Source organism: Sebastes fasciatus, chromosome 9, assembly GCF_043250625.1.
Source record: "Sebastes fasciatus isolate fSebFas1 chromosome 9, fSebFas1.pri, whole genome shotgun sequence".
Classification (NCBI taxonomy): Eukaryota; Metazoa; Chordata; class Actinopteri; order Perciformes; family Sebastidae; genus Sebastes; species Sebastes fasciatus.
In genome coordinates this window covers 2801954-2829690 of record NC_133803.1, presented here as the reverse complement: position 1 = coordinate 2829690, position 27737 = coordinate 2801954, and the positions used below count along the sequence as shown (strand labels likewise).

The 27737-nt window shown below is 39.5% G+C and overlaps 1 protein-coding gene across 3 annotated transcripts in view; it reads right to left on the bottom strand.

Annotated features, from left to right (window-relative positions):
- The window catches only part of LOC141773452 (bone morphogenetic protein receptor type-1A-like), an 83551-nt gene that overhangs the window by 52446 nt on the left and 3368 nt on the right, over nt 1-27737 (bottom strand). Inside the window, exon 2 of one of the 3 annotated variants that reach the window (XM_074645323.1) lies at nt 10890-11101. The exons of the other annotated variants lie outside the window; for them this stretch is intronic. The gene's annotated coding sequence lies outside the window, so the exon portion shown is untranslated. The remainder of the gene's footprint in view (nt 1-10889; nt 11102-27737) is intronic. 3 annotated transcript variants of the gene reach the window in all.

The following is a 27737-nucleotide window of genomic DNA, read 5'->3' as shown; positions in this document are numbered from 1 at the left end:
TGTTTTAAGTCATATATGATAGCATCACTTAAAACTTTTACTGATAGAGATACAAACAGGTGGGATACCAGGAAAACTACCAGGTTGTAGGCAGAAGTAAACAAGCCACCAAAAAACCTTTTCAACAAAATCATCTTGACATCTTTTCACCTGCAAATCACCAGAGGCCCGTTCCCTACATACGTTTCCTGACCAAATTACCACTTTAGCTTTATCTTTACACATTTCAGATTTTGACTAGATTAGATAGATAAGATAGATAAGATAGATAGATAGAAACTTTATTAATCCCGAGGGAAATTCAAGATAAGATAATTACACATTTCATCTAAATGCAATGCCAAATTATTGAGTCATTGAAGGTTTGATGATTTAATGCAATCTGGAAAGTAACTAAGTACATTTAATGAAGTGCTGTATTTAAGTATAATGTTCAGGTACTTGTACTTTCCTTGGTATTTCCATCTTATAGTATAGTATCTTAATGCTTTGACTCCATCTACACACATTTACTACATCTCAGAGGTAACAGATTCAGAATAATAGAAAAATATAAATCAACTAATAAATAATGATGTATTATTATAGGGTAAGCTACCCAGCAGTATATAAAGTCATTAAAATGACCTCCACATTTACCAGCTGCAACATTAAAGTGATGAACACATTAACGCATCAATAACTCTAATCCAGTAAGATAATATATATTATTCTGAAATGGGCCATTCTGAATAAAGTGTACTTTTACTTTTGGTAGTTTAAGTATTTTTTGATGGTGATACTTTTGTACTTTTACTCAAGGACAACTTTGAATACAAGACAGTATTTCTACACCGTGGTATTGCTACTTTTACGTGAGTAAAAGATCTTAGTACTTCTTCCACCACTGGGTTTACTACACAGCACATTGGAATCTAGACTGTGGTATGTTAATGTTATTACTACTACCAGGCTGGCTGAAATGTTTCTACCAAATACCCCAAAAAGTGGAGCCAAAAATGTAAAGAACAGGAACAGCCAGAGTCAATTTGATGTAGATCTGACCAGAAGTTGAGCAGATTTCACACTCTGGACCAAAGTGTTGGACAGACCGATGATGAGGCCGATACTGCAGGTCAAAAAAGGATAACATTGCTCTGTTGAGGTCAAAGGACAGCAGTGAACAGCAGCTCTTCAGCAGAGTGAGGAGGGTCTGAACCGACTCCACTGGCTTCACACTAACACCACCCTGCTGCCGCCAAAAGTAACACACTCAGCTGGAAAATGTACTCAAGAACAGTGTGGAAAATTGTGTTGATGAGTTGACCAGCAGAGCTCTTCAGAGCTCTTCAGAGTGAGTGAGAGTGTGTGTGTGTGTGTGGGAGAGAGAGTGTGTGTTCAGCTCCACCTCAGGAGAGGAAAACCGGCAGCGGTGGGGATTCAGCCGCTGAGTTATTATAGAACAGACTAGGAGAAAATAGATGTCCGAAGACGGGGGCTGAGAGCGGTCACGAGGTTGGCGAAAAAACAGCTGCAGCCTTCTCTGTCCAACACACGCACACACTCACACACACACCTCGTTTATGGATGGAGAGGCGGTGCCAAGAAAAAGAGACAGACGGAGGGAAAAACAGATCTCCCACACACAAGGGTGAACTGAAGTGAAACAGGGCTCTGCTCTTCATCCAACTATTTTTATGTGAAGGATGATGAATTCTAACAGCTGAGTGGAAACAGCAAAAAGCTGGAAAAAAAATAGATAAAATGCTTTACCCCCGAAATAGAGGGAAACGTTTTGGTTGAAATATAAAATTATGCAAAAAATACACAAACAGGAAAGAGTAGCACTGAAGACATGTATGGAGCAGATCATGCTGTTAACATCTGTCCACCACCTCCTGCAGACATGCTGCAACATATGACACAGTCCTGCATCGGGTCGGGTACTCGCGGGAAAACGGTGATTCGCGGGTGGTAGAGTTGGCCGATATGACGGTATATTCTGTGTAACGGTAGAAATGTGCCCAGCGGTATAGAACAGGGATCGACCAATGTTTTTTTCAGGACCGATACCGATTATTAGCAGTCAAGGAGAACGATAACGGATATTTTGAACCGATATACATTTGCAGTAAAAATGAAAATCTTGGTGTCAAAAATGGGAATAACACAAAACTTTGTTGAAATGCCTTAAAGCATGTTTAATTAGAAGACAATTTTCAACATTATCTTAAAATAAAAAAGTGCAGGGAGCTCTAAGCTTCTTATAAAGTTAAATGGAAATTTTAATAAATAAATAAACAATATCTCTGACGTTTTATAAAGCGTAAAAAAAACAAAACAAGCAAAACTTAAATTTGTGCTGAAGTTTGAGTCTCAGTTTTAGACCTAATTCAGCAGCAGCAGACTGTGGTGCAGAAAGCAGAGTTGCTCAGCGTGCTCTCCAGTGAGACGGCTTCTGTTCCTCCTAGAAACTATAAGCTACTTCATGACCAATGATTACTAGAGCTGAATATGTCCAATAGCAATAGAAGTGACTATTCAACTCTGATAACTGTACACCATCTATGCAGTGCATGTATGTATGGATAAACACAGGCCTTATATGCAGTTCCATTATATTACATTACACTGGGCCTCTCTAACAGCAAGATGTGACAGGACCTGGTTTCTATTTATTTATAAAGCCGTAACAGGCCATCATATATCACATTACATTTTACTTATGTTATAACACAACTGAACCAACAGGTCAATTTAAAACTATGTTAACCAACTATTTTACTCTTTAATGTAACCGTTTTTAACTGTGTTCTGATTTTGTCTGTTTGTTTTCTTGTTAATTATTTGTTTGTGTGTGTGTGTGTGTGTGTGTGTGTGTGTGTGTGTGAGTATTTATTGAGTTTTAATTGTACTCTGGACATTATTGAAAATGAGGGCATGTCCTCAATGATTCCTCGAGATTTAAATAAAAGTTAAACGAATAAATTACGTCTAAAGTCGCTAACAACAATATCCTGCACGTCTCTACCAGAAACAGTCACAGACGCTTCAGGACAGACTGCAGTAACGTTAGTTAGTAGTCCTGGTTGAGACAGAGAGGACAGACTGCAGTAACGTTAGTTAGTAGTCCTGGTTGAGACAGAGAGGACAGACTGAAGTAATGTTAGTTAGCAGTGCTGGTTGAGACAGAGAGGACAGACTGAAGTAACGTTAGTTAGTAGTGCTGGTTGAGACAGAGAGGACAGACTGCAGTAACGTTAGTTAGTAGTCCTGTTTGAGACAGAGAGGACAGACTGCAGTAACGTACGTTAGTAATCCTGGTTGAGACAGAGGACAGACTGCAGTAACATTAGTTAGTAGTCCTGGTTGAGACAGAGAGGACAGACTGCAGTAACGTTAGTTAGTAGTCCTGGTTGAGACAGAGAGGACAGACTGCAGTAACGTTAGTTAGTAGTCCTAGTTGAGACAGAGGACCAGTCTTGGTAAGTGACGTGTAAGAAATAACTTTACAACCGATCAATTGTTTTGCTAGTCAGCTGGCTAAATTATGGATCAACAAATGAACTCATTGACGTTCGTTATCGTATTCAAGTTAGCTCTACGACGCTCCACATTAGAAACACCAACTCATACGGGCGAGTAGTGTTACGTTAGCAAATTGTCCGATAAAATAACTTTCAGCTGCACTGCCACCAACATTACTGAGAGAAATAACTAACGCTTCATAAATAAACGCTATTCTCTCGTTATAGTTAACTGCTTATCTCTGCAACAACGTGCATTATTCAGACATTTTCAGCGGTGCAACTGGTAAACTGGGCATGCCTGTCATCATATAAATAGATCATAAGATCGTGGTGTTTTTGTAACTTCAGCATTGACGATTTGGATGTTTATTGCAACTTCGACAATATCTTCCATCTTACCGAGAGGACTCAGCTCTCAGCTGCAATATGAGTGACGCTTCAAACAGGCACGTTAACTGTGGAGATGTACTGCTCAATATTATCAGAATAAGCTAAACCTATTCATTCTCATTTTAAAATATATCATCTTAGTTCCATACGTATGAAATGGCCCAAAATGATCACACTTAATGTGCTGCCTAACCAAATTATTTGAACAGCACATGCTTATTATAGGAATTGCGGTTTCGGGTTGGGCCGTGGTTCTTGTGTCGACGGGTCAGGTTGCAGAACTAATTTGTCATATGTGTGGGCGGCGGGATGGGAACGGTACTGCATGTCGCGGTGCTGGGGTGGAACAAGTCTTGAAAATCAGACCCGGCCAGGTCCCTGACTTATACTTAATTAATTAATTAAGTACCCAAGGTCAAGAATAAATAAACTCAAATGCCCATGACAAGTTAAGGTGTGCTGTGTTTCTCATAATAATAACAGTGTAAAATATAAGTAATTACAAGTATGTAATTGTGCTTTACTGTGTTTTTTACGGTGTACTGCCTTTCTAACTGAGAACAGTAGAGAAACACAGTAGAGCACAGTAAAGAAATGCATTTCTCTACTGTGTACTGCTTTTCTTTACAGTTCTCTGCTGTAGTTCTCTGTTGTAGTTCTCTGTTGTAGTTCTCTGTTGTAGTTCTTTGCTGCAGTTCTCTGTTGTAGTTCTTTGCTGCAGTTCTCTGTTGTAGTTCTCTGCTGCAGTTCTCTGCTGTAGTTCTCTGCTGTAGTTCTCTGCTGCAGAAAACTGTTGTAGTTCTCTGCGCTAGAAAACTGTTGTAGTTCTCTGCTGTAGTCCTCTGCTGCAGTTCTCTGCTGTAGTTCTCTGCTGCAGTTTTCTACTGCGGTTCTTTACTGTGGTTCTCTAAAGAAACCGCAGTAAAGTTCAGTAACAAAACGCAGTAGAGTTCAGAAAAGAAACGCAGTAGAGAACCGCCAGCCTGTCATCCAGTCAGCCTCAGTAAAAGCTGCAGTACATCTGCCTCTGCTCTGGACTGTTTACACTCTAAAACACACCAAGCAGTTATTTAAAGGTCACCTATTATGCAAAATGCACTTTTCCATGTCTTTTAAACATCAATATCTGTCCCCAGTGTGTCTACAAGTCACCATAGTATCATAAAAGACCATCCTCTCTTTTTCTCCTGCTCCGTTTGTCCGGAAATGGGTGTAGAAAATCACTTTGCTTTTTTTCCTTCTCTTCTGACGTCATTAGAGAAATGCAAGCCATGTAAGGGTTTCCTGGTCGAACCAGGGCAGAACCTTCAGTAGCTGACCCCGCCCCACAGCGCGTCACTGTCTCTCCTCCTCAACCGAACTTGAGCAAAGTAGCTCCTACTGTTAGTCTGCAAGAACCAGCAGAACAGGCTTCATGTACTCCCATCATCTAAATATAACATGTTCTTTCACAAAGGCTTTATGTAATTACACTGTTTAAACAGATGATATTTATATATTATATATATTTGATGTCATGCATGTAGCAGATTACAGGTAGTAAATAGTGACTTGTAAGCAACACAACACATTTCTGTTTCACAGTCAAACTTTATTTGAGTTGACAGATGACAATATTAATTATTCACAGCATTTGTAATCATCTCACCTGCAGTTAAGTTAACATGGTACAGGAGAAAGTCTTCAGCTCCGGTAAACTATGATAAGCTAAGCTCCGGTGGTCTGTAGTCATGGTAACAGAGACAGCTACTACTGTAAATAATATACCATTACTCTGATCTTCCATACATTTATCTTTTAGCAGAAATAATGAACTGACTACTGTTTCACATCTTCTATTTTCCACCCTGATGGTCGCTGTGTTTACATACCGTGTCATAGCGGTAGCATGTAGCTAACCCGTTAGCATGTAGCTACATGCTAACGGGTTAGCTCTGTATCTCCCATCTGCTCTCAGCTATCTGCTCTCAGCTGTCTGCTCTCCTCTGGGATGATTCTGTCGGTCATTTCTCACAGATGGATCTGTAAAGTCAAACGTAAAACAGAGTGTATGTTTACGGTTTACAGAGTTGATGCATGAGGTAAACACTGAGCTAACTAACAGAGCTATAAATAGCATTATTTACCTGAGAGAAACCGTCAGGAAAACCTGGAATCTGGACCGCAGATGTTCATCATTTGTCGCCGATTTCTGATCAGATTCCTCCGGTCACGTGCGCTGGGTGAAGTTTCTGGTTTATAAACTTTAAAGTGGTTTATAAACTTTATTCTAGCTCCTCTCTCTCCAGAGCTTCTCCGGGAGGGAGGGGGAGATAGTGACGCTGTGTTGTTGAGGACGTTTGATTGACAGAAAACGCTGACCAATCAGAGCAGAGTGGGAGGAGACAGGCTGTGAATCAGGGGTTTTCAGACAGAGGCTGAATTAGGCTCTGAGGCAGGCAGACTCAGGCTGCGGTATGAGAAGAATAAAGGGTTTTTTGAACATTGCAGCATGTAAAAATGTTCTAGTGCAACATTAAAATACATCTATGAACCTGGAAATGAGCATAATATGAGACCTTTAAAGGAAACCCAACAGTGTGAGAGAACAGTAAACTACACACTGACCTCATCTTTACTGGACATTTCTTCTGCTTTTTTAGACTTTCATTTTATCAACACTTTATCCTCTACATGACAACTAGATGATATCACTCTAATTTAACATTATTCAATTATACAAATAACCAGCTGAAAACAAAAGTGATATGAATTGCAAGACAAGTGGAACCAGAAGTGGACGTATTAAAAAACAAAAACACCTTATAGTTGGCACAACACACGTTAAATGCTAATTTCCCAACTGTTCATGAAATAAAAATGATCTAACCTGCTCTCCAGACCTTTCCAAACCAGCACAGTCAATGAGACATTATTTTAATGACTGGCATCTTTATCATGGGCTATGAAAGATATTTTGCTGTCATGTAAAGGTCCAGTTAATAAGCCCAACATACTGCAAATAAAAGCAAAGTTTTGTTATTTCCAACATGAATTTTCCCCACATTTCTGTCTATGTGAGACCCAGTAATTTTAGCAGCTAAGTAACTGGAGATGGTTCCAGAGTTCCGTGTCAGTTTTGAAGCGTAAACTGCTCGGAGGCAGCCGATGGTTAAATGTAAATTCCTGAATGTGTTGGAGCGACGTCAGATGAAGGTGTGAAACCACAGTCTGACAGGAAAGCTGTGAAACCAGTCCTCTTCACGTAAAGAGGGCAGGCAGGCGGAGGTATGCAGGCTGTGATGGTACATAAACACACAAATGCTAGCTGAGACTGACAGCAGAGCTCAGGAGAGCAAACACCGACTCCTTTACTGCAGTTTGAGCTCAAATGTAAAGTCTATCAGCAATGGAAAATGTCTTTCTGCTGTCACTGTCAGGGCATCTGTCCCCATCGATGTCTCTAAATAACAGTTTTAAAACTGTAAAATTAATAAAGTTGGGTTTTGGACAGTTGGTCGAGCAAAACAGCATATTTAAAGACCATGGACTTTGGGAAGTTGTGATGGACTAGATTCCCTATTTTCCTACTACAATTTGTGGTTATTCAAGAGCGTTATCTGGAGATTAAATCAATAAAAAAATCATCAGTTACAAATCATTTACAAATGTCATAGTCCCATAACAGAACGGGTCGGAACTTTGTGTTGTGATGGACATTTTTACTACTTAAGACAAGATTATCTTTCCAGATATTCCTGTAGTGTGAGGTATGTTAAGTGTTTTTTTTTTTACATCAAATCATAAATATTAAACATGTTCAATATTTACGATGGGATATCCTGTTGTGTGTGGGGAACCACGAGGACAGCCGATGACGCAGTCATGTGGGAAAGCACGACAGCCAATTGAGAACAAAGCTGACTGAAGAAGGAAGGACAACCACCGCCGTCATGGCGGCCGTGGCTAACGCATGGGCAAATGCAAAACGCAAAGCATAAAGTAGTAGTAAGATGGGCCTCAGAAATGAAGGACCAATTTGTGGCAACACCACAAGTTTTATTTAACATGTCTCCATGACTCGTGAATTTTCAGTACAAAGTAGTACAAAAACTAACAACTGTGATTCTTCCTGCCCGTCGTCCACCATGTTTGTTTACACTAAAGTCACATTTGATCGCGAGAGATTTTGGGACTCTTGTTGTTCATGATTGAATCTGTTAAAAGTGTGGTGTGCTGTTTTGGCCAAATCATTGCTCAACACACACTACAGGAACAAAAGTGTTCATTCGTTATGTGTGGGGTCTCTCACATCTTCAAAATCTGTTAAGATTTGAAAAATCTGTTGGTGTGGGCCAGCTTTTAGGTAGTGTGACTTCACAGCAATGATAACCGACAAAATATCCACACCAGTTAATCAACTAGTCAATTGAAAGGAAATTTATTGACTTATTTCAACTTTAATATGACTGTTCGCTGCTGTCACCTGACCATAATTCTTTAAACTGATTTGTTTCTCTTAAAGCCTTGCAAGCAAACTTTCTGCTCGAGTCTGTTGTCAGTGAAACAATTACTTTACAGCAAATTACAGTAGCCATTACCAGTACTTGTCCTTAAATGTACCTTTATAAGTGTCATCATCTCCAGATGAACATCACACATTAATAGTTTCAAAAAACCTCATTTGCGTTCACACAATTTCGGACATTTAGAATTAAAGTCTCGAATTCAATGATGGGTTCACCTCACCTGCAGTAAAAGACAGGTGGAACTATGACGTCTGAAGGTCGAAAACATCAGTTTGTTTCTTCCTTAGTGTTGCGGTTTTTAGTCCAAGTCCTAAGAGCATCTTGTTGCCAGGAAACATCAGAAGATGTTCTCTTTCCTGTCAATCATTTAATTGTGTGTAGGCAGGACGGCCCACCTACATTTTCCCATAAACAGCCACTGCAGACCGTACAGAGTCTGCAGTGTGTGTTTGTGTGCGTGTACGGCTGTTGGGTTGCAAGGCAGGCTGGACGCTGGCAGGAAGTGGAAGCAAAGTATTCAGATTCTGATCGCAGCAGTTAAAGCCACCGGCTTTCCCAAAACCAACAGAGGTAGACGAGAGTAGAGGGATGAGTGTGGAGGCTGGGAGGAGAGACTAATGCCATCAAAGTCAACCAGCAGCCAGAGCTAATTGAAATTAAAGACCAGAAACGAGGAGGGGAGGGAGGGAGTGGTGTTGCTTTCACAAGAGCCCAGGCGCAGTGGGAAAACTCAGCGAGGAGGACTGATATTTCCTCATGGCTGAAGCCTGCAGGACGGCCAGGAATATAAAACAGTTTGGCCTGAAAAACATCCTCATGCAGTTCATCAGCCTGTTGGTGGTTGTTAACCAGCAGAAACTGGGTGTCTCAAGAGAAACAATAAGGCTGATACACTTTCCTTATAAAACACACCATCTTAGTTTCTTCTGACAAACACTTTTCCTTTCTTTCAGACTTTTGAGGTAACCTATCTCCCGATTTGATACATCATGATACTTGGAAGCCGATTCAATATGTATTGCGATTTTTAATTATTGCGATTCTGCAAGACTTGCGATTCAATATTACGATTTCTTGTGATTTTTGTGAACTTTTTTAACACTAGATCATGGGGAAAAGAATCATACCCTTCTAGGGACTTTTCTATGGAAAATATCTAAATTACAGTAAAATACAGTATGATGATGACAGTGAGATAGAGTAAAATGTTTGATTTCCAGCATGGATGTAGTCAGAGATGTCCTGAAGTCAAATATATCAGTCATTGTCAGGCATTATCATTTTTTTCCCAGCAACCCAGAAACCAAAGAATAAAGACATTTCCCTCACAAATTAGTGGTATTTTCTTTTTGATTTATAAGGGACATGTAATGTTTTATACTTCTGGTGAATATAATCCAATCAATCTTATTTCCATAGATGTATTTAGAATGTACAGTTCCTTTTGTTAACACCTTATTTTGAAAACCAGACAGTCCCACGTGTCTACTTCCGCTTACTTCTCCAAGGTGGTCTCTAGCTCTCCCGTCAGCTCCGTTCTCTTTTCCATCCATGGCCAGCTTGATTGGGGTCATTTGAATGAATTTAACATAAATGTCAGAGTTAGCGTGATGTCTAGCTTTGCTTTTCCTGCAATGTGTGAAACCCAAAGTGTTTCCATCCTTTACTGGATGTGTAGTGTTTACCACGCTGGATTTAATATGTGAGGGCGCAGGTCGTATCCACATGGATCCTTCGCCGCTTTCTACTTTCTTGTTTCGGCTCTCGGCCGACTGCGGTTTGTTTTGCTTAAAGGATACGGAACGGATATGACATCATGTTACTCAGATTTTTTTTCCTACCCCTAGTGAAAACTGGACTGCCGGTTATTTTCACTATTTAAGAATTAGCTAAATATTCAGAATAGGGCTTAAAATGATGAGGTGTCTAAAGCCGCGGTAGGAATGACACAGAAGTGCAGAAGAAAGAATAGTAGTCAAAGACTGTATCCAAATGCCTCAATAAAAAATAGGTGAAATGGTGATATTGTGTTCTTCAACAGCTGAAATGAAAATGTTTGACTGGTTAATGGTTTCATGCTGTTGTGATGTGTTTTTGCTAATATCTTTTGGTTTTCATATAAAAATGAGAAAATGGAAGCCCAAACAAGTTTTGTCGGTTGTTTTGTCACACAAACATGTCTACAAAATGAACATATACAAACTCAAAGACTCAAGAACCCACATGTAAACCAGCCTTAAGCCAATCTCTCGGCTGAACTCCTATAAGCACCAGATTACTGTACAGAGTGAAGCAGGTCATCATAAACTAATTTACACTCAACGCCACTTTATATATCAGACTTAATTTGTAAAGGTGTCCGTCTGCCCGACATGAATTCCCTCTCATGAACTGATTACATTTCCACGAAATCCATGTAAAGCACACAATTCATTTTGTCATGTGAGTAGATTTAGTCAACAAACGCACCACCCAGCCTCACCTCACCACTCAGAAGCGACATGGAAAGGTTCTAACTCAACAGCCGACAGTATTCGCTCGTGTGAAGAAAGAAAATCACTGTTAAGTCGGTCAGACGGTGTAATCCAGATGGGGAGGAGACCGCTCTGTTAGGGGCGAGCTGACAGGGGGTTGAGGAGTCAGGGGTCAGGATGGAGGTCAGGGGCCACCGTCACTTCAGAGAGATCACTGCACCTATCACGCCAGAGGATTACTGAGTAAGGAAAAGCAAATCCCCCTCAAGGACGAAGCCAGGACGTCTAAAGGCATCCATGTTGTGCTCTGGTTCAATTTTGCGTTGCAAAAATTTTGAGTAAAAAACCTGTTTAGGTTTGTTTGTATGTTCAGGTTTTTAAACTCCCCTGCTAATTCAAGATATTCATTTGCATTTGACGAATGATTTGTTAATGCACTACAAAGAGTTTTTGAGCTTGTACCATTTTACCAACTCTTGTTTGTCTGTCTTTGTAACTGATGATAGTTAATTAAACAACAACATTGTGTCTGCTCACTTGAAAATGTCTTTTTCAAAAGAATTCCAACAGTTGGGTTTATCAACACTAAACAATGAAACCAGGTTAGTTAAAGTCAGAAGTTAAAGTCACCCTAAAAGGATATCTGTCATATTTAAAGTGGCCGCCAAGAAAGGAAAGGTTATTTTTTTGGCAAAGCAGTGAGAGACATTGCAAAGAAATGGGGGTGCAACTAACAATTATTTTATTATTACTGATTAATCTCCAGATCGTAACTTTTTTTTTTAGATATCTTGTTTTGACCAATCAACAGTTCAAAACCAAAAAGATATTCAGTTTACAGTTATAGATAACAGAGAAAAGCTTTTATGCCGCTGTGGTAAGGACACAGCCGTAGCACATGGGGCGCCAGCTCTACCAGGTGAGCTACTGGGATGCCCCAACTTTTATGATTATTGAAGTATAAATGCAATCACCAGAAGTAAAAAGCTTATGGCTATAAACGAACTACACCATGGTTGCATAAACGCGAGTATACACAAAGAGGCTGTAAAGGCGGACGAGTCGGCGTGATGACGTTTATTAGTCTCATTTAGCCACCTGTTAGCAACCTCCTTTCTTAAGACACGTAAAAGCTTAAAAATTCTCAAGTGGGATATTTATTGATGTATTTTATGTTGTGGAGCAAACCGTTAATATCTGTTGTGTTAACCACAGACCTTATTTCATGCATCTAACTAAGAACCCATTCAAAAAACCCATTGTCTTCCAGACGACTGAACTGGAAGTGCTAAAATGCTAACTCATTTCTGGGTTTTCTGACTCATTCCTGTAGCACTATAGCTGTGAGCGTAACAGTGCTGATGATACAACTCCTCAAGACACAAGCCAAATGCCCGTGTTTTGCTTACCACTGTGTGTTTACTGAAGAGGTTAGCACTGAAGTTAGCCACAATTTCGGCTCAGGCTCGCTTAAGGTGGGCTGTTAAGATGGAACAGCACTATTGTCATTATGAAGAGCCGCTCCTTTGAGTTTTGCTCAGCACACCACCCCCGACCCCCGACCCACCGCCGCCGGTCCTAACAACTTTTCTGGTGGAAACCCTGCTAACCCACATTGCCTCGTCAAGAAACACTAAAGTAGATTACTGTACTGTTACCAAAACGATAACACACAAGCCTCACAGATCAGGTTTCTTGGACATTTTGTACCAGATTTGCATTTACAAGATGCTGTAAAGTAGAAAAGGAAATGATCACCTGTACTGAAGAAACATGGGTGTACATCACATGTTTCACTGAGACCAAAAAGACCTCCGGGAGACAAACACTGGACACGACGACAGCCAAAGCACGGCTAGAGTTATTCACTACAGTCAAAAAATATTATAAAGCCAAGTTCTGTAATGTTGTGAAGGAAGAGAAAGCATTGTTGTGAGCTATATCAAGATCTGAATTCATTCCTGTGGTGTGGTGAACCTTTCAGTTCGCCGCCCTTCACTGCAGTCACATGACCAAACAAAATCACACATGGCCACAAATAATTACATTTTCACAGCGGGTGAAAGAAAGGCCAGCCCTTGACAGAATTCATCCCCAACATCCTCTGTTAGAGTAAGGGGAATGTTTTCTGTCCTGCACATCGAGCCACTGTGGTGAGGTGGATCTGAATTATTCACTGGGATGGGCTGGGTGTATTTAAAGCAGAGATCAATACCATTAAAGGACAGCTGGAGGCTGCCGCTGGAGACTGTGAGCATGGAGGCTGCTTTGACCTTCAACTGAAGTCAGACCAGAGAATGAGCTGAAATACATGAATTCAACAAGTAAACCCTATAAGTGGTAAGTATGCAAGTTAGGAGTTAAGTGGAAAATGAATCCCATGTCCTTTTGTATTGTCTATATTATGGTGAGTTGCGAACTTCTATTTTAAATGAAAAATCAAAATCCAGAAATGTTTTGGTGCTCGGATGATGACAAAATGGAACGGATATTTAATTTTTGTGCTTATAAGTTGGCTACTTTTGTTTCTCAAGCTTGGAAAAAATATCAGGATTGTTTATTTGTTTAGTATAATTTGTAATTTATACAGCTACTACATGGTTTCTGCCTTTGTCTTTTCTTAATTTTTTAAATAATGGTGTCTCGTAAGGCTGTTTGGGCTGGGCATAATATTTACGCATGAAAATAATTGTAAACAGAATATCTTTTAGTTCTGGACAGTTGTTGGACTTCCAAAGACATACTGCAATTTTATAGACCAAAGGATTAATTGATTAATCAATATGGTAATCTGTAGATCAAGTTGAAACTAAAAGAATATTAGTTGCAGCCCTACATCAGTACACCAAAGAAGATGCATTCATATTCTGGCACTCTGAAAACAATAACTTCTTTAAATGTAAACCTTTCTAACTGATGTGACGGAATTTTACCGAACCAGTTAATCTCAGTGGACAGAAACTAAAAATCTTTCTTCCAAAGCTTTCTCCAAGAAAAAAAGTATAAAGACAAGAAACCAAGTTACAAAAACATTAAACTAAAACAACGTTAAGCAAAACCACAAGTGTCTTACAACTACACTCCCACCACTACTAGAGCCGCCTCACTGATTTACTTCTAGAGACCAATTTCACTGATTTCTGAGTCCAGGTTTGATCTTCGGCTTTGGTCGTCTCAAGGAACTTAAGTCTCCCTGAAGCAGGTTCACCTTTGCCACACATCCAGGAGAATGAAAACACACGGTGCGGGATATAAAATATCTCTGCAGGGATGGAGGGGGGGAGGTGAAGGAGGTGAAGAATCGTCCCTCTGTGTGCTCAGCTCCCCATTTACTGCCTTTATTTATCTGCTGTGCTGCAGCAAAGAGGCTGGACGTACGGAGGAGGAGGAGGAGGAGGAGGAGGAGGAGGAGGAGGAGGAGAGGAGGTGGATTGCATGTTTTCCTCCCTGGCTCAGCCACTCTGTCTCCAGGCCGCCGGGGGAAGAGGAGGAGGAGGGAGGCGAGGCAGACAGAGGAGAGCGCTGGAGATGTGAAACCTGATCTCCTTCACTACCTCCTCCCTCCAACCCTCCTCCACCTCCACCACCACCACCACCAGTGCCACCTCGCCAGAGAGCCTCCGAGACTCCCTGAGTAATCTGATCCCCAGCCTCCGAGACTGGAAACACACTCCAAGACAGGGAGAGGTAGAGGAGGGAAGAAAAGGAGAAAGAGGGAAAAAAGGGGGATAGAAATAGAGCAGAGGGAAAGAGAGAGATCCCCGAGCTCAGAAACACTCCCAGGAGAGTGAAAGCTGAGAAGAAGTAGACTGAGAAGAGGAGGGAGAAACTGAAAAGAGGAATGAAAAAAAAGGGAAGAAACTGAGATGGAAAAAGAGTAGAGACCTTGTAGGTTGAGACTGCAGACTACAAACACTCAGAAAAGAAAGAAAGATCTGTGTTTGTGAGCTGTTTCTACATCAAGAACCCCATCAATATAATGGCCTTATTTCATTTTTAAAAACGGACGTTTTCCAAATTCAAATAATCAGAGTTAGTTAATCATAGTTTGGATGTGCAAAATGTGAGCTGTTGCTTTTGTAAGTTATATCTAGAACTGGTTCTAATAAAGAGCAAATAAAAAAAACATATAGCCTAATGTGAAAAAGGGAGAAACAGATGTCGAAAGCAAAGAGAATGGAACAAAACAAAATGAGATAAAGTGCAGGAGAAATACATGTTCATGTTGATAGCTTGCAGTGTTTTGGGATTTTTTATTTATTCTGTACAATTTCTTTCACTATTCACTAGTTTTTAAATTTTGCTTTTAGCAGCAGTGTAAGAACGAGCAGTAAAGACGATAAAGTAGGGCTGTCCTGAATACCAATTTTTGGGCTTCAAAGCTTCGGTCTTTTGTCCTGTATCTCCGGAAGGAGATACAGGACAATAAAAACACACACCAACAGACTACGAAACAGCTTTTACACACAGGCTGTCAAGTGTGTGGAACCCCCTCCCCCCCCCAAAGGCTGAGGACACTAGCTGCTGAACCATAATTTGCACTTTATGATGATGATCCACTTATTTATTGTTCTACTTGTGACTGAATGTTTTAATGTTTGTTTTTCACTGCAAAGAGCTGCTAAACTGTTTTTCGTTGTTTTCAATGACAATGACAATAAAGTATCTATCTATCTATCTAGAAAATGTTGTGAGATTATTCCTTATTTCATGGGGTATTTGGGATTTATACTTTATTACATACTTTTACATAAAAAAAACCAAAGTATTTGAATACTGATTTGGAGGTCGATTATAATGGCAATGGTCGAAGCTTCGAGGCATTCAGATCAGCCCTACAACAAAGCCTGTTGAGCTGAAATAGAGAAATTAAATTACAAGAAAAATAGAGAAAGATGACAGAAGTAAAAATACAAATAGGTGGGAGGAAGACGAGGTGAAAATGTTGAAAAGCACTAAGAACGGGAAAACGGAAGCAAGGACAGGATGATAAGTGTCCATGTCTGCAGTTTGAGTTTGGTAGAATCCTGTACTTCAGTCAATAAAAGAAACATAGATTAAAATTCAGTGATGTTGATAGGTTTTCAATGTAGTGAGTCCCCGGAATCCACAGGTGGTCATTTCAGTGGGTCCCCAATAACATTTGTATTTTTTGACAAATTATAGTGTTAAAATTGAATTTGATGTAATATGGTTATAATTATATTATTATTGTATATTATGTTTATTATTATTATAATGTTATTCATGTATGTTGAAAATGTATCTGAAAATTAAACAAATAAAATCCCAAATCTTTACAACATTAGGCCTAACACAAATCAAAGTATACAATAGAAAATAAATTGAGTCCAAAATTATGCGAAACATTTTCACGAATTGGAAAGTTGACAAAGACAATCGTAACAGGCTGTCCTCTAAAAGTCTGGTGATCAAATAAAATGACAAAGCTTTAAGTCTCTGTGGAGAAAAATCGGAGTCATCTGCCATTAAAATGAGTTTAGTGTGTAAACTTTAATGTTTATTTCCATATTTCTCAGTTGCCTACCCTTCTAGTCTCTCACGCATTTCACCAAATCAAAATATCAGTATATCTTTTAAGAATAACTTGATTTATTTTCAAATCAACATTTTGTAATAAATTATATATTTTTTCAGAATCTAAAAAGAAAATGTAAACATGTAATTCAATCCATAAAATATAAATAAGCTACTGTATATTTTATATAATAATAATAATTTTGATTGAATTAATTTAATAGAAATTAAGAGTTCAACATTCTGAGAAATAAGCTTCTTGTCTTTCTTTATGAGAAGAGTTTTTACGTTGTCTTTTCACTCATTGACACTTTTCACGAGATATATGCGCAGACGGTAAGAAAATGGCGACGCCGTGGTATTTTTAGACACGGCACGTCCCCTGGATGGTAAAGCATCACCGGGTCATCATCGATATGAGTGAATACAGTATTGATCAGTGGTCATGTGAGTTTATTTACCAATACCAAATTTGTAGCCTTGCTTGTTGAAATGAAATCTGGCGGCGAGGATTGGTCTTTTTGCAGCATGTGCATTTATTCTCGCCCGCGACGATTGAGACTATGAACACGGGATCTGCGTCTGAGCATATATCCTTTTTCACATGTGGAATGATATTTGCGCATTTGCAGATCACTTCCTGTGCATTTATGGGCCATGTGATATTTGAAACTTCCCTCCTGTTTGTTTACGTAATTTTGTCCAATTCATAGCGCATCAGAACGTAGAACTAATAATTTATTGTAATGTTGAATAATATCGACCTTGTGTCTTCATATTGACAGAATAAGAAACCAACAAGATAAGAAGATCGATTAGTTGTCTTTTTATTTACTTACAGCCTAATAACATCAGACGCTCTGTCTACACACCGTTAATATGCACTTCTGTAACCACCTATATATCAGCTGTGCAGTCTAGACTAGAGGCGTAACCACTTAAAAGATGGGTGAGTCGTACATTTTGGTCGCCTAAAAATGTCTTATTCAGTGTATTCAGTTGTACATGCTACAAGCTAAAAGGAGCGGGTTTTTCCATGCATTTCATTGGCCAATAAAGTGTGTCACTGGATGACACTGGAATGTGCGGTGGCAAAATTTAAGCCATGATCAATTGTATTTTGTTGGAGCTCTGTGACAGCAGGGTTCGGGCTGAGATGTGTGTTTACTGTCGGTCTGAACACAGTCTTACGTACAATTTGATTTCCCCCCCCCAATAAACATCCATGCCAGACTCCACCAGCATTAACTGGTATGTTCCTGGAGACTGGTCTGGTCCCAGTAGAGAGGTGGTGGTGTCATTCTATAAGAATAGATCTGTAGCTACAAACACAACACAGTATAGACTGAGTGACACCACAGACTAATCACTGAGTGATACACAATCAGCGGGAGAGAGATAACATGGCATCTGTGTCCCCAGTAAAAGTAATAGATGGAAGATGGGCAGAAAAGAAAAGTATGGCGAGACTTCTTTTAACCTTTGTCCATCCCTGCAGACGAGGGAACAACAAATCTATGACAAGGACTGTTATAATTTGAATATGTCAGGCAGTAAAATATAGTTATTTTTTACTAGGGCTGCCCCCTCTCAGTCGATTAGTCGACTAATCGGTCGTTTTGATCTAGGTCAACTAAGATTTCTTCAGTCAATTAGTCATTTTTATGCTTTTTTCATGCTGAATGACTTATTTCTAAGTTCTAACTTATGAGCACATCTCTGGTAAACATAAGATTTAAAGTGGTGCTTTTGTGTGTGGAGTTTTACAGATCTGTCGATTAGTGTTAGTCAACTAAGAATTTCTTTGTTGAGGACAGCCCCACTATTTACAGAAGAAAAGTGGTGACTTTTGTGCCATTGCTGCTTCATCCTGCCTGTAAAATGTACAGCATGTATTGCAGCCCTGTATCTGTGCCATTTAAAGCTGCAGTGGGTAGAAATGGAGTAAATATGATTAAAAAAAGTTATTTTTATAAAACGGTCACTATATCCTGAAAGTAATGCATGAAACAGGTAATCTGAAAAAAAATAAATAAATGTGCCTCTGTGTCCTCCGGTGCTCCTAATGGCATCTGCAAGATTTCACAGACTGGACAAAAACAACCAATCAGAATCGAGCTGGAGCCTTGACGTCTCTGAGCAGCTGTCAATCACTCACAAACTCCGACCAAACGGTCAATCTAGGCAGCGCTGATCAGATATGAATCAATATTCTGTTACTGTAATGCCGATTTCTCACCTCAGATGTTTTCAGAATCATCTTGTAGTGCACGGTTTAGCTGTAAAATGAGAAAGTTTGTGACCCGGCAGCCATGTTGAGATCAGTTGAGGAAATACCAAGTACCGCCCACCAGCAGGAGCACAGCCAATAGGAACGCTCAAAAGGAACGCTCTCTCTGAAATGACCTGTGATTGGCCAAAGTCTCCCGTCACAGGCTAGATTTTGTGGAGCCCTGAAAACAGAGTCATGATGAGGTGCAGAAGTCTAGTTTTTGAGTTGAGTTGAATTACAATATGCAGAAAGGATATTATAGAATTTTTGCCCAGTGATGCAAAAAACATTCTACCTATTGTGGTTTTAATGTCATTCGATGTACAAATAAATATCAATTTCAAGATATTTTTTTGTATTAATTAATTACAGTTACAGTATAGGAAAAACTGAAATGTGATTATTTCTTCAGGCAAAACAGTTTTCAGCCAAAAGCATGTTGAACAACTGTTTGATTTTGAACATTTTGAATACATTTGTACTAGAGCTGAAGAAATTGGTCAATTAATGGATAAATCGATGGATTAATTTTTCAAACACCATTTCTAAACATCCAGCTTCTCAAGATGTTTTGCTTTTCAGTAAACTGAATATCTTTAGGTTTTAGACAGTTTGTAGACATTTGAAGACATTATCTTTGGCTTTCAGAGTTATAATCAGTATCTTTTTAATATTTCCTGACACTCTATAGTCCAAACAATTATTTGATTAGTCACACAAATGACAAAAAAAATACCATATAATAATTGCAGCCCTAATTTCTATCATACAACTTCACGTTAAAACAGGAACAATGCACTTTTGACTCCGAACAACAACAGAAAGGACATGAAGGAGAAGAAAGAAGTGACGAAATCTCATCTAAATGTGCTCTGAGCTGCAGGAGGCAGAGCGTCTTCCAATTTTATTTTGTATTTTTCTTCAACAATACGTCTCTCTTTCTATCTCTCTCTCTTGCTGTGGCCTAGCTGGCTCGCCCCCCCCGATCAGTCAGTCACGCTGTTATTTCGGTAACAGAGATCCTGGGCTTGGCTGTGGAATGTACAGCTGTCTGGCATATGGTTAATACTAGATTTTAATTTCCAACAATGCCTACCCCCTCCAATATGATTGTTCTCCGGAAAAGGGGAGGAGGAGGCAATGGACTACAAAAGGTACAGAAGTGCAGTGTCTTTCTTTTTAATGAACTTTTTACAACACTCAACCCATTTTCAATGCTTTTCAAACGTATCATTTGCAGATATGTTTGAGATGACATATTGATCTCTATTTGGATCATTGAGCAGTTGTTTTCCTTTGTAACGGCTCTATCATTTTCAGCAAGAAATACAGGTCAAGCATTATTGTTTCACCTGAGGCTCCAGCGCACCGAAGGGTGTTTGCATAAATGTAAACAGCGACTTGACGACAGCAAAATTTACAGTCTTAAAAAAAATAGTCAGGTGTCAATATGGACATTTAAACAGGTTTTGCTTTCTGTAATTATCCCTCTTGTTCATACAGAACATAAAAAATCCCTTACTAACATGATGGGAAATAAAAATGCACTCAAAAGTGTATCTGAAGCTAATAGGAGGTCTGTGTTGATCAAAAGTTAGTCATTTTAGATTGAAATTTCCTCTTTGTGTTACTTCATCGTAGCTAAACAGGTAAACACAAAGAGGGAATTTTGTGCTGAAAAGGCTTCAGCAGTTGTACTGTATATCTTCCAAAAGTCTTATGTTAAGAAACTTTGGAATATATTTTTGCATAGAATCAACTATGGATTTTGTTCCCCGTCTCTTTTACCAGCCAGTATGGAGAGGAGGAATGATTACAGCAAGCAAAGCCTGTTTCAACATCCACACGAACACCTGAATATTGTTTTAAGACAGACTTTATCAGTTGTGAACTTATCCTTGGCTTTACCTTGACCAACCTGTACATCTGCAGGCAGCTTCTACAGCTGAAAAGCTAACTTACCATCTAGCCTGCAAAACCACATTATCAAGAGCACAAGTTCATTCAACAGACAAGTGTCCATGATTGTCGATAAAATATTTGTTTGTGTTGCTACAGAGGCCTCACCACACAGATTTGATTCAAATATAGTGTCAAATAAAATGCTCCGTCTGTATTCAAAGAAGATATCGGTTTACATAGATGAATACAAGTGCACGTTCCCTGGTACATGTACGTCCTTCAAATGAAACACATGAGCTTGTGTTTACAACATGGGAAGTCGTGCACACAATATGCTTGGAGTTCAAGTGGTTAAGTCGTGAGAACACCCCTGCTAAGCAATGGTAATATTAACGTTACTGTCGGCATCTAGAAGCCACAGAGGCTAACAATTTAGCAAGCGGCTAACATAACGCAGTAAATATAAAAGGCATAATGAGGCGTAAAGAAAAAAGATGATTGGGAATATCAATATTTTCCTCAGACCTATTATAGATTTACGAAGAAAGACAATACACGACTAAAATTACAATACATTAACTTATTATGGCCTCCACCATTTCTGACAACGTCAACAAATACGTCACAGCTTATAAACTCTGAGCTTTCAGAAACTTTACACTTAAGAGATCGTGAAGACCACATGAGGACTATATGGACTCATATGGACTCTTCTCGTGAACATCGTAAACACGACCCCATATGAAGGCACCAATAAACATACATTCATGAGACCGCCATATACTAGGGGTATAACGATACGTTTTACAACGATACGATTTCCATGGTTCTGACACGATTCAAGGACGATATTTGGCTCATCTAGAGCGATACGATACGATTCAATGACTTGAAATCGATAGTTACTTTTTTGCCAAAAATTCAGTTAGTGTGACTGTGGTTTAACATGCTGCTTCTGTCCTCATTTTCAGTATAAACGGTAGATCAATAATACTGTGATCAACCGCTGATAGTGATCAAATAGCTAACACTAATCATTCCTATGCAAACGCTACAACCCTACAGTGTTCATTTGGGGTCTTTTCATACATGAAACCGTACGGAAAAAAACATTTTAAAACTATGTCAGACTGACGTTAGTTTAATTTCTGTTTTGTTTTTTACTTTACTCCCGTTATAATTTCGTTTCCTCTGCATCGCAGCGCCAGCAGCTCATGCAGACCGGTGCCCGCCTCCCTCCACGCCGTTACCGGGTTAGAGAGCGAGGAGTCCAGTCCTCCGTTCGTCTGCATGCACGCCATGGATGTGGGCTCGCGCTGCAGAGGGTAGAGCTGGCAGGCTGGGGCATGTCTGGAGAGTGAACCGGAGTAACGTTTAACATTTCTTTACTAATAAAAGTGCTAAAAAACACTTTCATATAACGTTTGTCGTCCTTAAATACAAGGTGCAAATCCTTGGAATCGATACAATCGATTTTTGCGTTTCAAATCGATATACGGTACGTCTTCCGTGAAGGACAGCTTGGTGAGTACCTATCGATGTAGTTGGATTGTAGGAATATAAATCAATACATCGATGTAGTAGATGAATCGTTACTCCCCTACCATATACAGTATATAAAATATGAATTTCTCCCCTTTGGATATTGTTCTTTAAATGTATAAAGAAAGCACAGGATGTCAAATTTAGAGAGCAGATATACATGATGTTGCAAAAAGAAAAATATGCATTTTAATTTTAGTTGGACTTGAAATAAAAACAGTTTAACTCACTAAAAGGTAAAAGTTTCTGTCCCTTCCTTGCTCAGAGTTGCTCTGCGAAGTTTCCTAAATCACTCCTAAACTAGGATTCCTTGCTGAAAGCTAGGAGCTCTCTGAGCATATTCTCAGAAGGTTTGTGAATACGGTCACTGGAATGGCTTCAATCTGAACTCAAGGGTCTCAGAGCTTTGGCTAAAATGACTATCATCCATACTAAGATGGAGAGGTTTTTATCATCAATTAACTTGTTTGGTTAAAAAAAAAAAAAAAGATTGTAAATACAACTGGAATCAATAATAGCTATGCAACCACATAAAAAGGATTTATCATCACAGGCAAAGGCAGTAATGTGCCACTGGTTTAGGAACAAAATGATAGTGAAAGTGACAATGATCTTAAAGGTCACATATTATGCTCATTTTCAGGTTCATAGATGTATTTTAATGTTGCACTAGAACATGTTTACATGCTGCAATGTTCAAAAAACCCTTTATTCTTCTCATACTGCAGCCTGAGTCTGCCTGCCTCAGAGCCTAATTCAGCCTCTGTCTGAAAACCACTGATTCACAGCCTGTCTCCTCCTACTCTGCTCTGATTGGTCAGCGTTTTCTGTCAATCAAACTTCCTCAACAACACAGCGTCACTATCTCCCCCTCCCTCCCGGAGAAGCTCTGGAGAGAGAGACGAGTGGAGAGAGAGGAGTGGAGAGAGAGGAGCTAGAATAGAGCTTATAAACCACTTTAAAGTTTATAAACCAGAAACTTCACCCAGCGCACGTTACCGGAGGAATCTGATCAGAAATCGGCGACACATGATGAACATCTGCGGTCCAGATTCCAGGTTTTCCTGACGGTTTCTCTCAGGTAAATAATACTATTTATAGCTCTGTTAGTTAACTCAGTGTTTACCTCATGCATCAACTCTGTAAACCGTAAACATACACTCTGTTTTACGTCTGTCTTTACAGATCCATCTGTGAGAAATGACCGACAGAATCATCCCAGAGGAGAGCAGATAGCTGAAAGCAGATGGGAGATACAGAGCTAACCTTAGCTACATGCTACCGCTATGAGACGGTGTGTAAACACAGCGACCATCAGGGTGGAAAATAGAAGATGTGAAACAGTAGTCAGTTCATTATTTCTGCTAAAAGATAAATGTATGGAAGATCAGAGTAATGGTATATTATTTACAATAGTAGCTGTCTCTGTGTTACCATGACTACAGACCACCGGAGCTTAGCTTACCATAGTTTACCAGAGCTGAAGACTTTCTCCTGTACCATGTTAACATAACTAACTAACAGGTGAGATGATTACAAATGCTGTGAATAATTAATATTGTCATCTGTCTACTCAAATAAAGTTTGACTGTGAAACAGAAATGTGTTGTGTTGCTTACAAATCACTATTTACTACCTGTACTCTGCTACATGCATGACATCAAATATATATAATATATAAATATCATCTGTTTAAACAGTGTAATTACATAAAGCCTTTGTGAAAGAACATGTTATATTTAGATGATGGGAGTACATGAAGCCTGTTCTGCTGGTTCTTGCAGACTTTGCTCAAGTTAGGTTGAGGAGGAGAGACAGTGACGCGCTGTGGGGCGGGGTCAGCTACTGAAGGTTCTCTCTGGTTCGACCAGGAAACCCTTACATGGCTTGCATTTCTCTAATGACGTCAGAAGAGAAGGAAAAAAAGCGATTTTTTTTTCTGCACCCATTTCCGGACAAACGGAGGAGGAGAAAAAGAGAGAGGATGGTCTTTTATGATACTATGGTGGCCTGTAGACACACTGGGGACAGATATTGATGTTTAAAAGACATGGAAAAGTGCATTTTGCATAATAGGTGACCTTTAAAACAAAAGGTCTGTGATTGGTCAGTCAGTCTATCTGAACAGGGAGTGATTGATTTGAGCACACACTGAATGCAAACTATCAATAATCACACCAAGTTTAAGTAAGTGACTCTGGACCACAGTTATGAGGAACTTTACAGCCTTGTGACAAAGACAGCATTTAAATTAGAATAATACAATCATGTATTCAGGATAGTGTAGACCTGACACTGCTCATTGATATTTCAATATTATGCAGATTATAGCTGATGAATTGATCCACATATTGATTACTTGACTAACGCTTTCAGCTTCAGGCGAAGCATCAACAGAGTGAGAAGCCAGATTAATTCAGACCGCCACCTAAACAACAAGTGCCACAATGTCCAACAGTTAAAGTCAAAATACTGGGCCTACTTTGTTTACTATCAGCAGACAAATATACCAGCTTCTTTTTTAGACTGAATCTGTGAACAGAAATACATCTTCATCACCTTTAACATCGATACCAACAGAAACCAAACCTTTGACATGTTACCTGGCAGTTCATGGAAACTGAACCGGCTGATCTGGACCATTTTGGTTCCCCATCGGAATCAGAAAACAGAAGTTAATGAGAAAACTTCTTCAGTCATGAGAGGTGGACACTAGAGGTTGGTTCGTTCAGCTTTTTGTTTATAACTTTACAAACATTCAAAACTCAAAAATAAAAGTGAAAAATTTGCCATTTTAGCTTGAGTCATAAAAGCTTTACACAGCTGACATTAAGTCCTCAATCTGCCCAAAAATGAACCACAGAGCGTAAAATCAAAACACAAGATCAGATGATGCAATCATCTCTCAATTCAACTGATTTCCAGGTGTTTAAAAACATGCACTAACACTAAAAAACAACATTACATGACTTATGTTATCCGTTGCTGTAGAGACTTGTCTATGTAAGTAATACTGGTAAACGTTTGCGTAAAACAGCCATACACTTTGGATGATGATGGAAAAGTATCGCTCAAATTCTTCAGTTCAAGGTTTCCCCAAAAACTAATATGGTCAAAACACTGTTACTGGTCTTCACATAACAAATATTTTCATCAATCGCTGCAATCACATTGTTTACTATTCATTCTAATGTGTTTTCAAAACTGCTGACTCTTTACTCTACAGCTCAACAAATGATAAATGTGACGTCGACCACAAGTATTCAATTCATGATGACATGAAACTGAGAAAAGGAGCGACTCTCCACAGTTTGAAACCAAAACCAGCAAACATGTGTGTCTTGTATACATGAAAAATAATAATAAATCAACTTAAAGGAATAATATGTAACAGCTGTGGGTTGCTGTTTGTAAACACATAGCATTCACAGTTGCCTTGCCATAACTTGTTTTGTTTCCGGTTCACTACCTCTAATTCTTCTACTCTGTTTACAGGTGGATTCCAGCCATGAAAGCCCGTAGCGCCAACTTCTGACCAAACTACCCTGTAGCCGACAAGCCGAGTTTATTCGCTCCAAACCAGCAGATGATGGCAACGCACCTAATTTCTTTTTTTGCAACGTTTCAAAAGTTTACTTAAAATTCGCATTACAATTGAATGGAAACACAGCTAGTGAGAACAAAGCAGTGAATGAGAGAACTAAAACGTCATTGCTGAAGCCCAAAAACGCCCCGAACACAGCAAAATAAGAGGAAAATTGAAAATACAGGCAGAGGGCTGCAGAATCTCTGCAGAAACAGACACCACCACACACTTCCAGTGGATCAGAAGAAGGGATTGAACGATTCAGGTAAAATAAGTTATGAGGCCGATGGTGTATTTTTTTTCATCTAGAGTTAAGCTCACGTTTATTGTCACACGAGAAACCAAGGCCTATGGAAGGAGGCTGGGACACGGGCGGACATGGGTCTTGAAGTATGGGGTTTAACCAATGTGCAGTGTAACTGAAGCTGCGGTCGTGCGTTGCTATTGGCTCAATTTCGGCGAGTGCAGAGCAGACTTTACTGCGCATGCATTGTACCCCAAAGATATGACGCGTTGATGAAGCGTGACCCAGCCCCTTCACAGATGAAGTGGTGAGTGCGGCTGTCAGTCAGTTTAGGAAATGGCGAGTAGACACGATAAAGTCCAGTTAGAGGATCCACCAGCATCGTTTGGTTCTGCTGTATGGGAGCATTACGGGTTTAGTGTAACAATGAAAATGATGGGGAAAAAGTGGTGGATAAAACGGCGACTGTGTGAGCACTGGGCAACACGTGTGATTGATGCTAGCGGCAACACTTCGGGTAGGAAAGAGCAGCGGTGGCTTCTCCCTGCAGCATTTAAACAGCCTCTGCATGCAGACTCAAACAGGGCAAAAAACACAACTACAGCATCGGGGAGGTTTTCAGTCTACGATATGCTGCCTTATGCAGTCGTGGAGGACGCTGGATTTCAGCATATGATTAACGTAACGTTACTTGAGCCACGCTATACACTTAAGCAACAGTAATTCCAGCAGCACAATCCCTGTAATGTGTTTTATATTTGTTAATTATTTTTAAATCACGCAGTGGCGCAGAAATACCACCGTATTCCTCCAAATACTGCACTTTTGAGTGGAAAAACTAATCTTTCAGTTAAGAGCTGATAATCAGAGAATTGAGACATATATTAAACTGTTCTTTTTTTTTTTTTAGTATAGTTCTGGTTGAGCTTATGCTTCAATATATGTTGATGGCCTTAGTCTATAATTATATCATATTTATATGAAAATAACAAAGCTGCATTTTTAGTTTGCACTAATGACTGTAGAAGAACTATTCTTTCAGTTAAAGGTCACATATTATACTCCATTTAAACTAGTTATTATAGGTCTCAGACACCTCCAAACCATGTCTCTGAAGTTTTTTTTTCAAAAAAACAATCAGATCATGCATTCCAGCATGTCTCTATAACCTCTGTTTCAGCCCATTTCCAAAAGTGCTGATTTCTGTGTCTGTAGCTCTGTAGGTCTCATATTATGCTCATTTCCAGGTTCATAGATGTATTTTAATGTTGCACTAGAACATGTTTACATGCTGCAATGTTCAAAAAACCCTTTATTCTTCTCATACTGCAGCCTGAGTCTGCCTGCCTCAGAGCCTAATTCAGCCTCTGTCTGAAAACCCCTGATTCACAGCCTGTCTCCTCCCACTCTGCTCTGATTGGTCAGCGTTTTCTGTCAATCAAACGTCCTCAACAACAGCGTCACCCTACCCCTCCCTCCCGGAGAAGCTCTCTCTCTCGAGTGGAGAGATAGCAGCTAGAATAAAGTTTATAAACCACTTTAAAGTTTATAAACCAGAAACTTCACCCAGCGCACGTGACCGGAGGAATCTGATCAGAAATCGGCGACACATGATGAACTACTGCGGTCCAGATTCCAGGTTTTCCTGACGGTTTCTCTCAGGTAAATAATACTATTTATATCTCTGTTAGTTAGCTCAGTGTTTACCTTATGCATCAACTCTGTAAACCGTAAACATACACTCTGTTTTACGTCTGTCTTTACAGATCCAT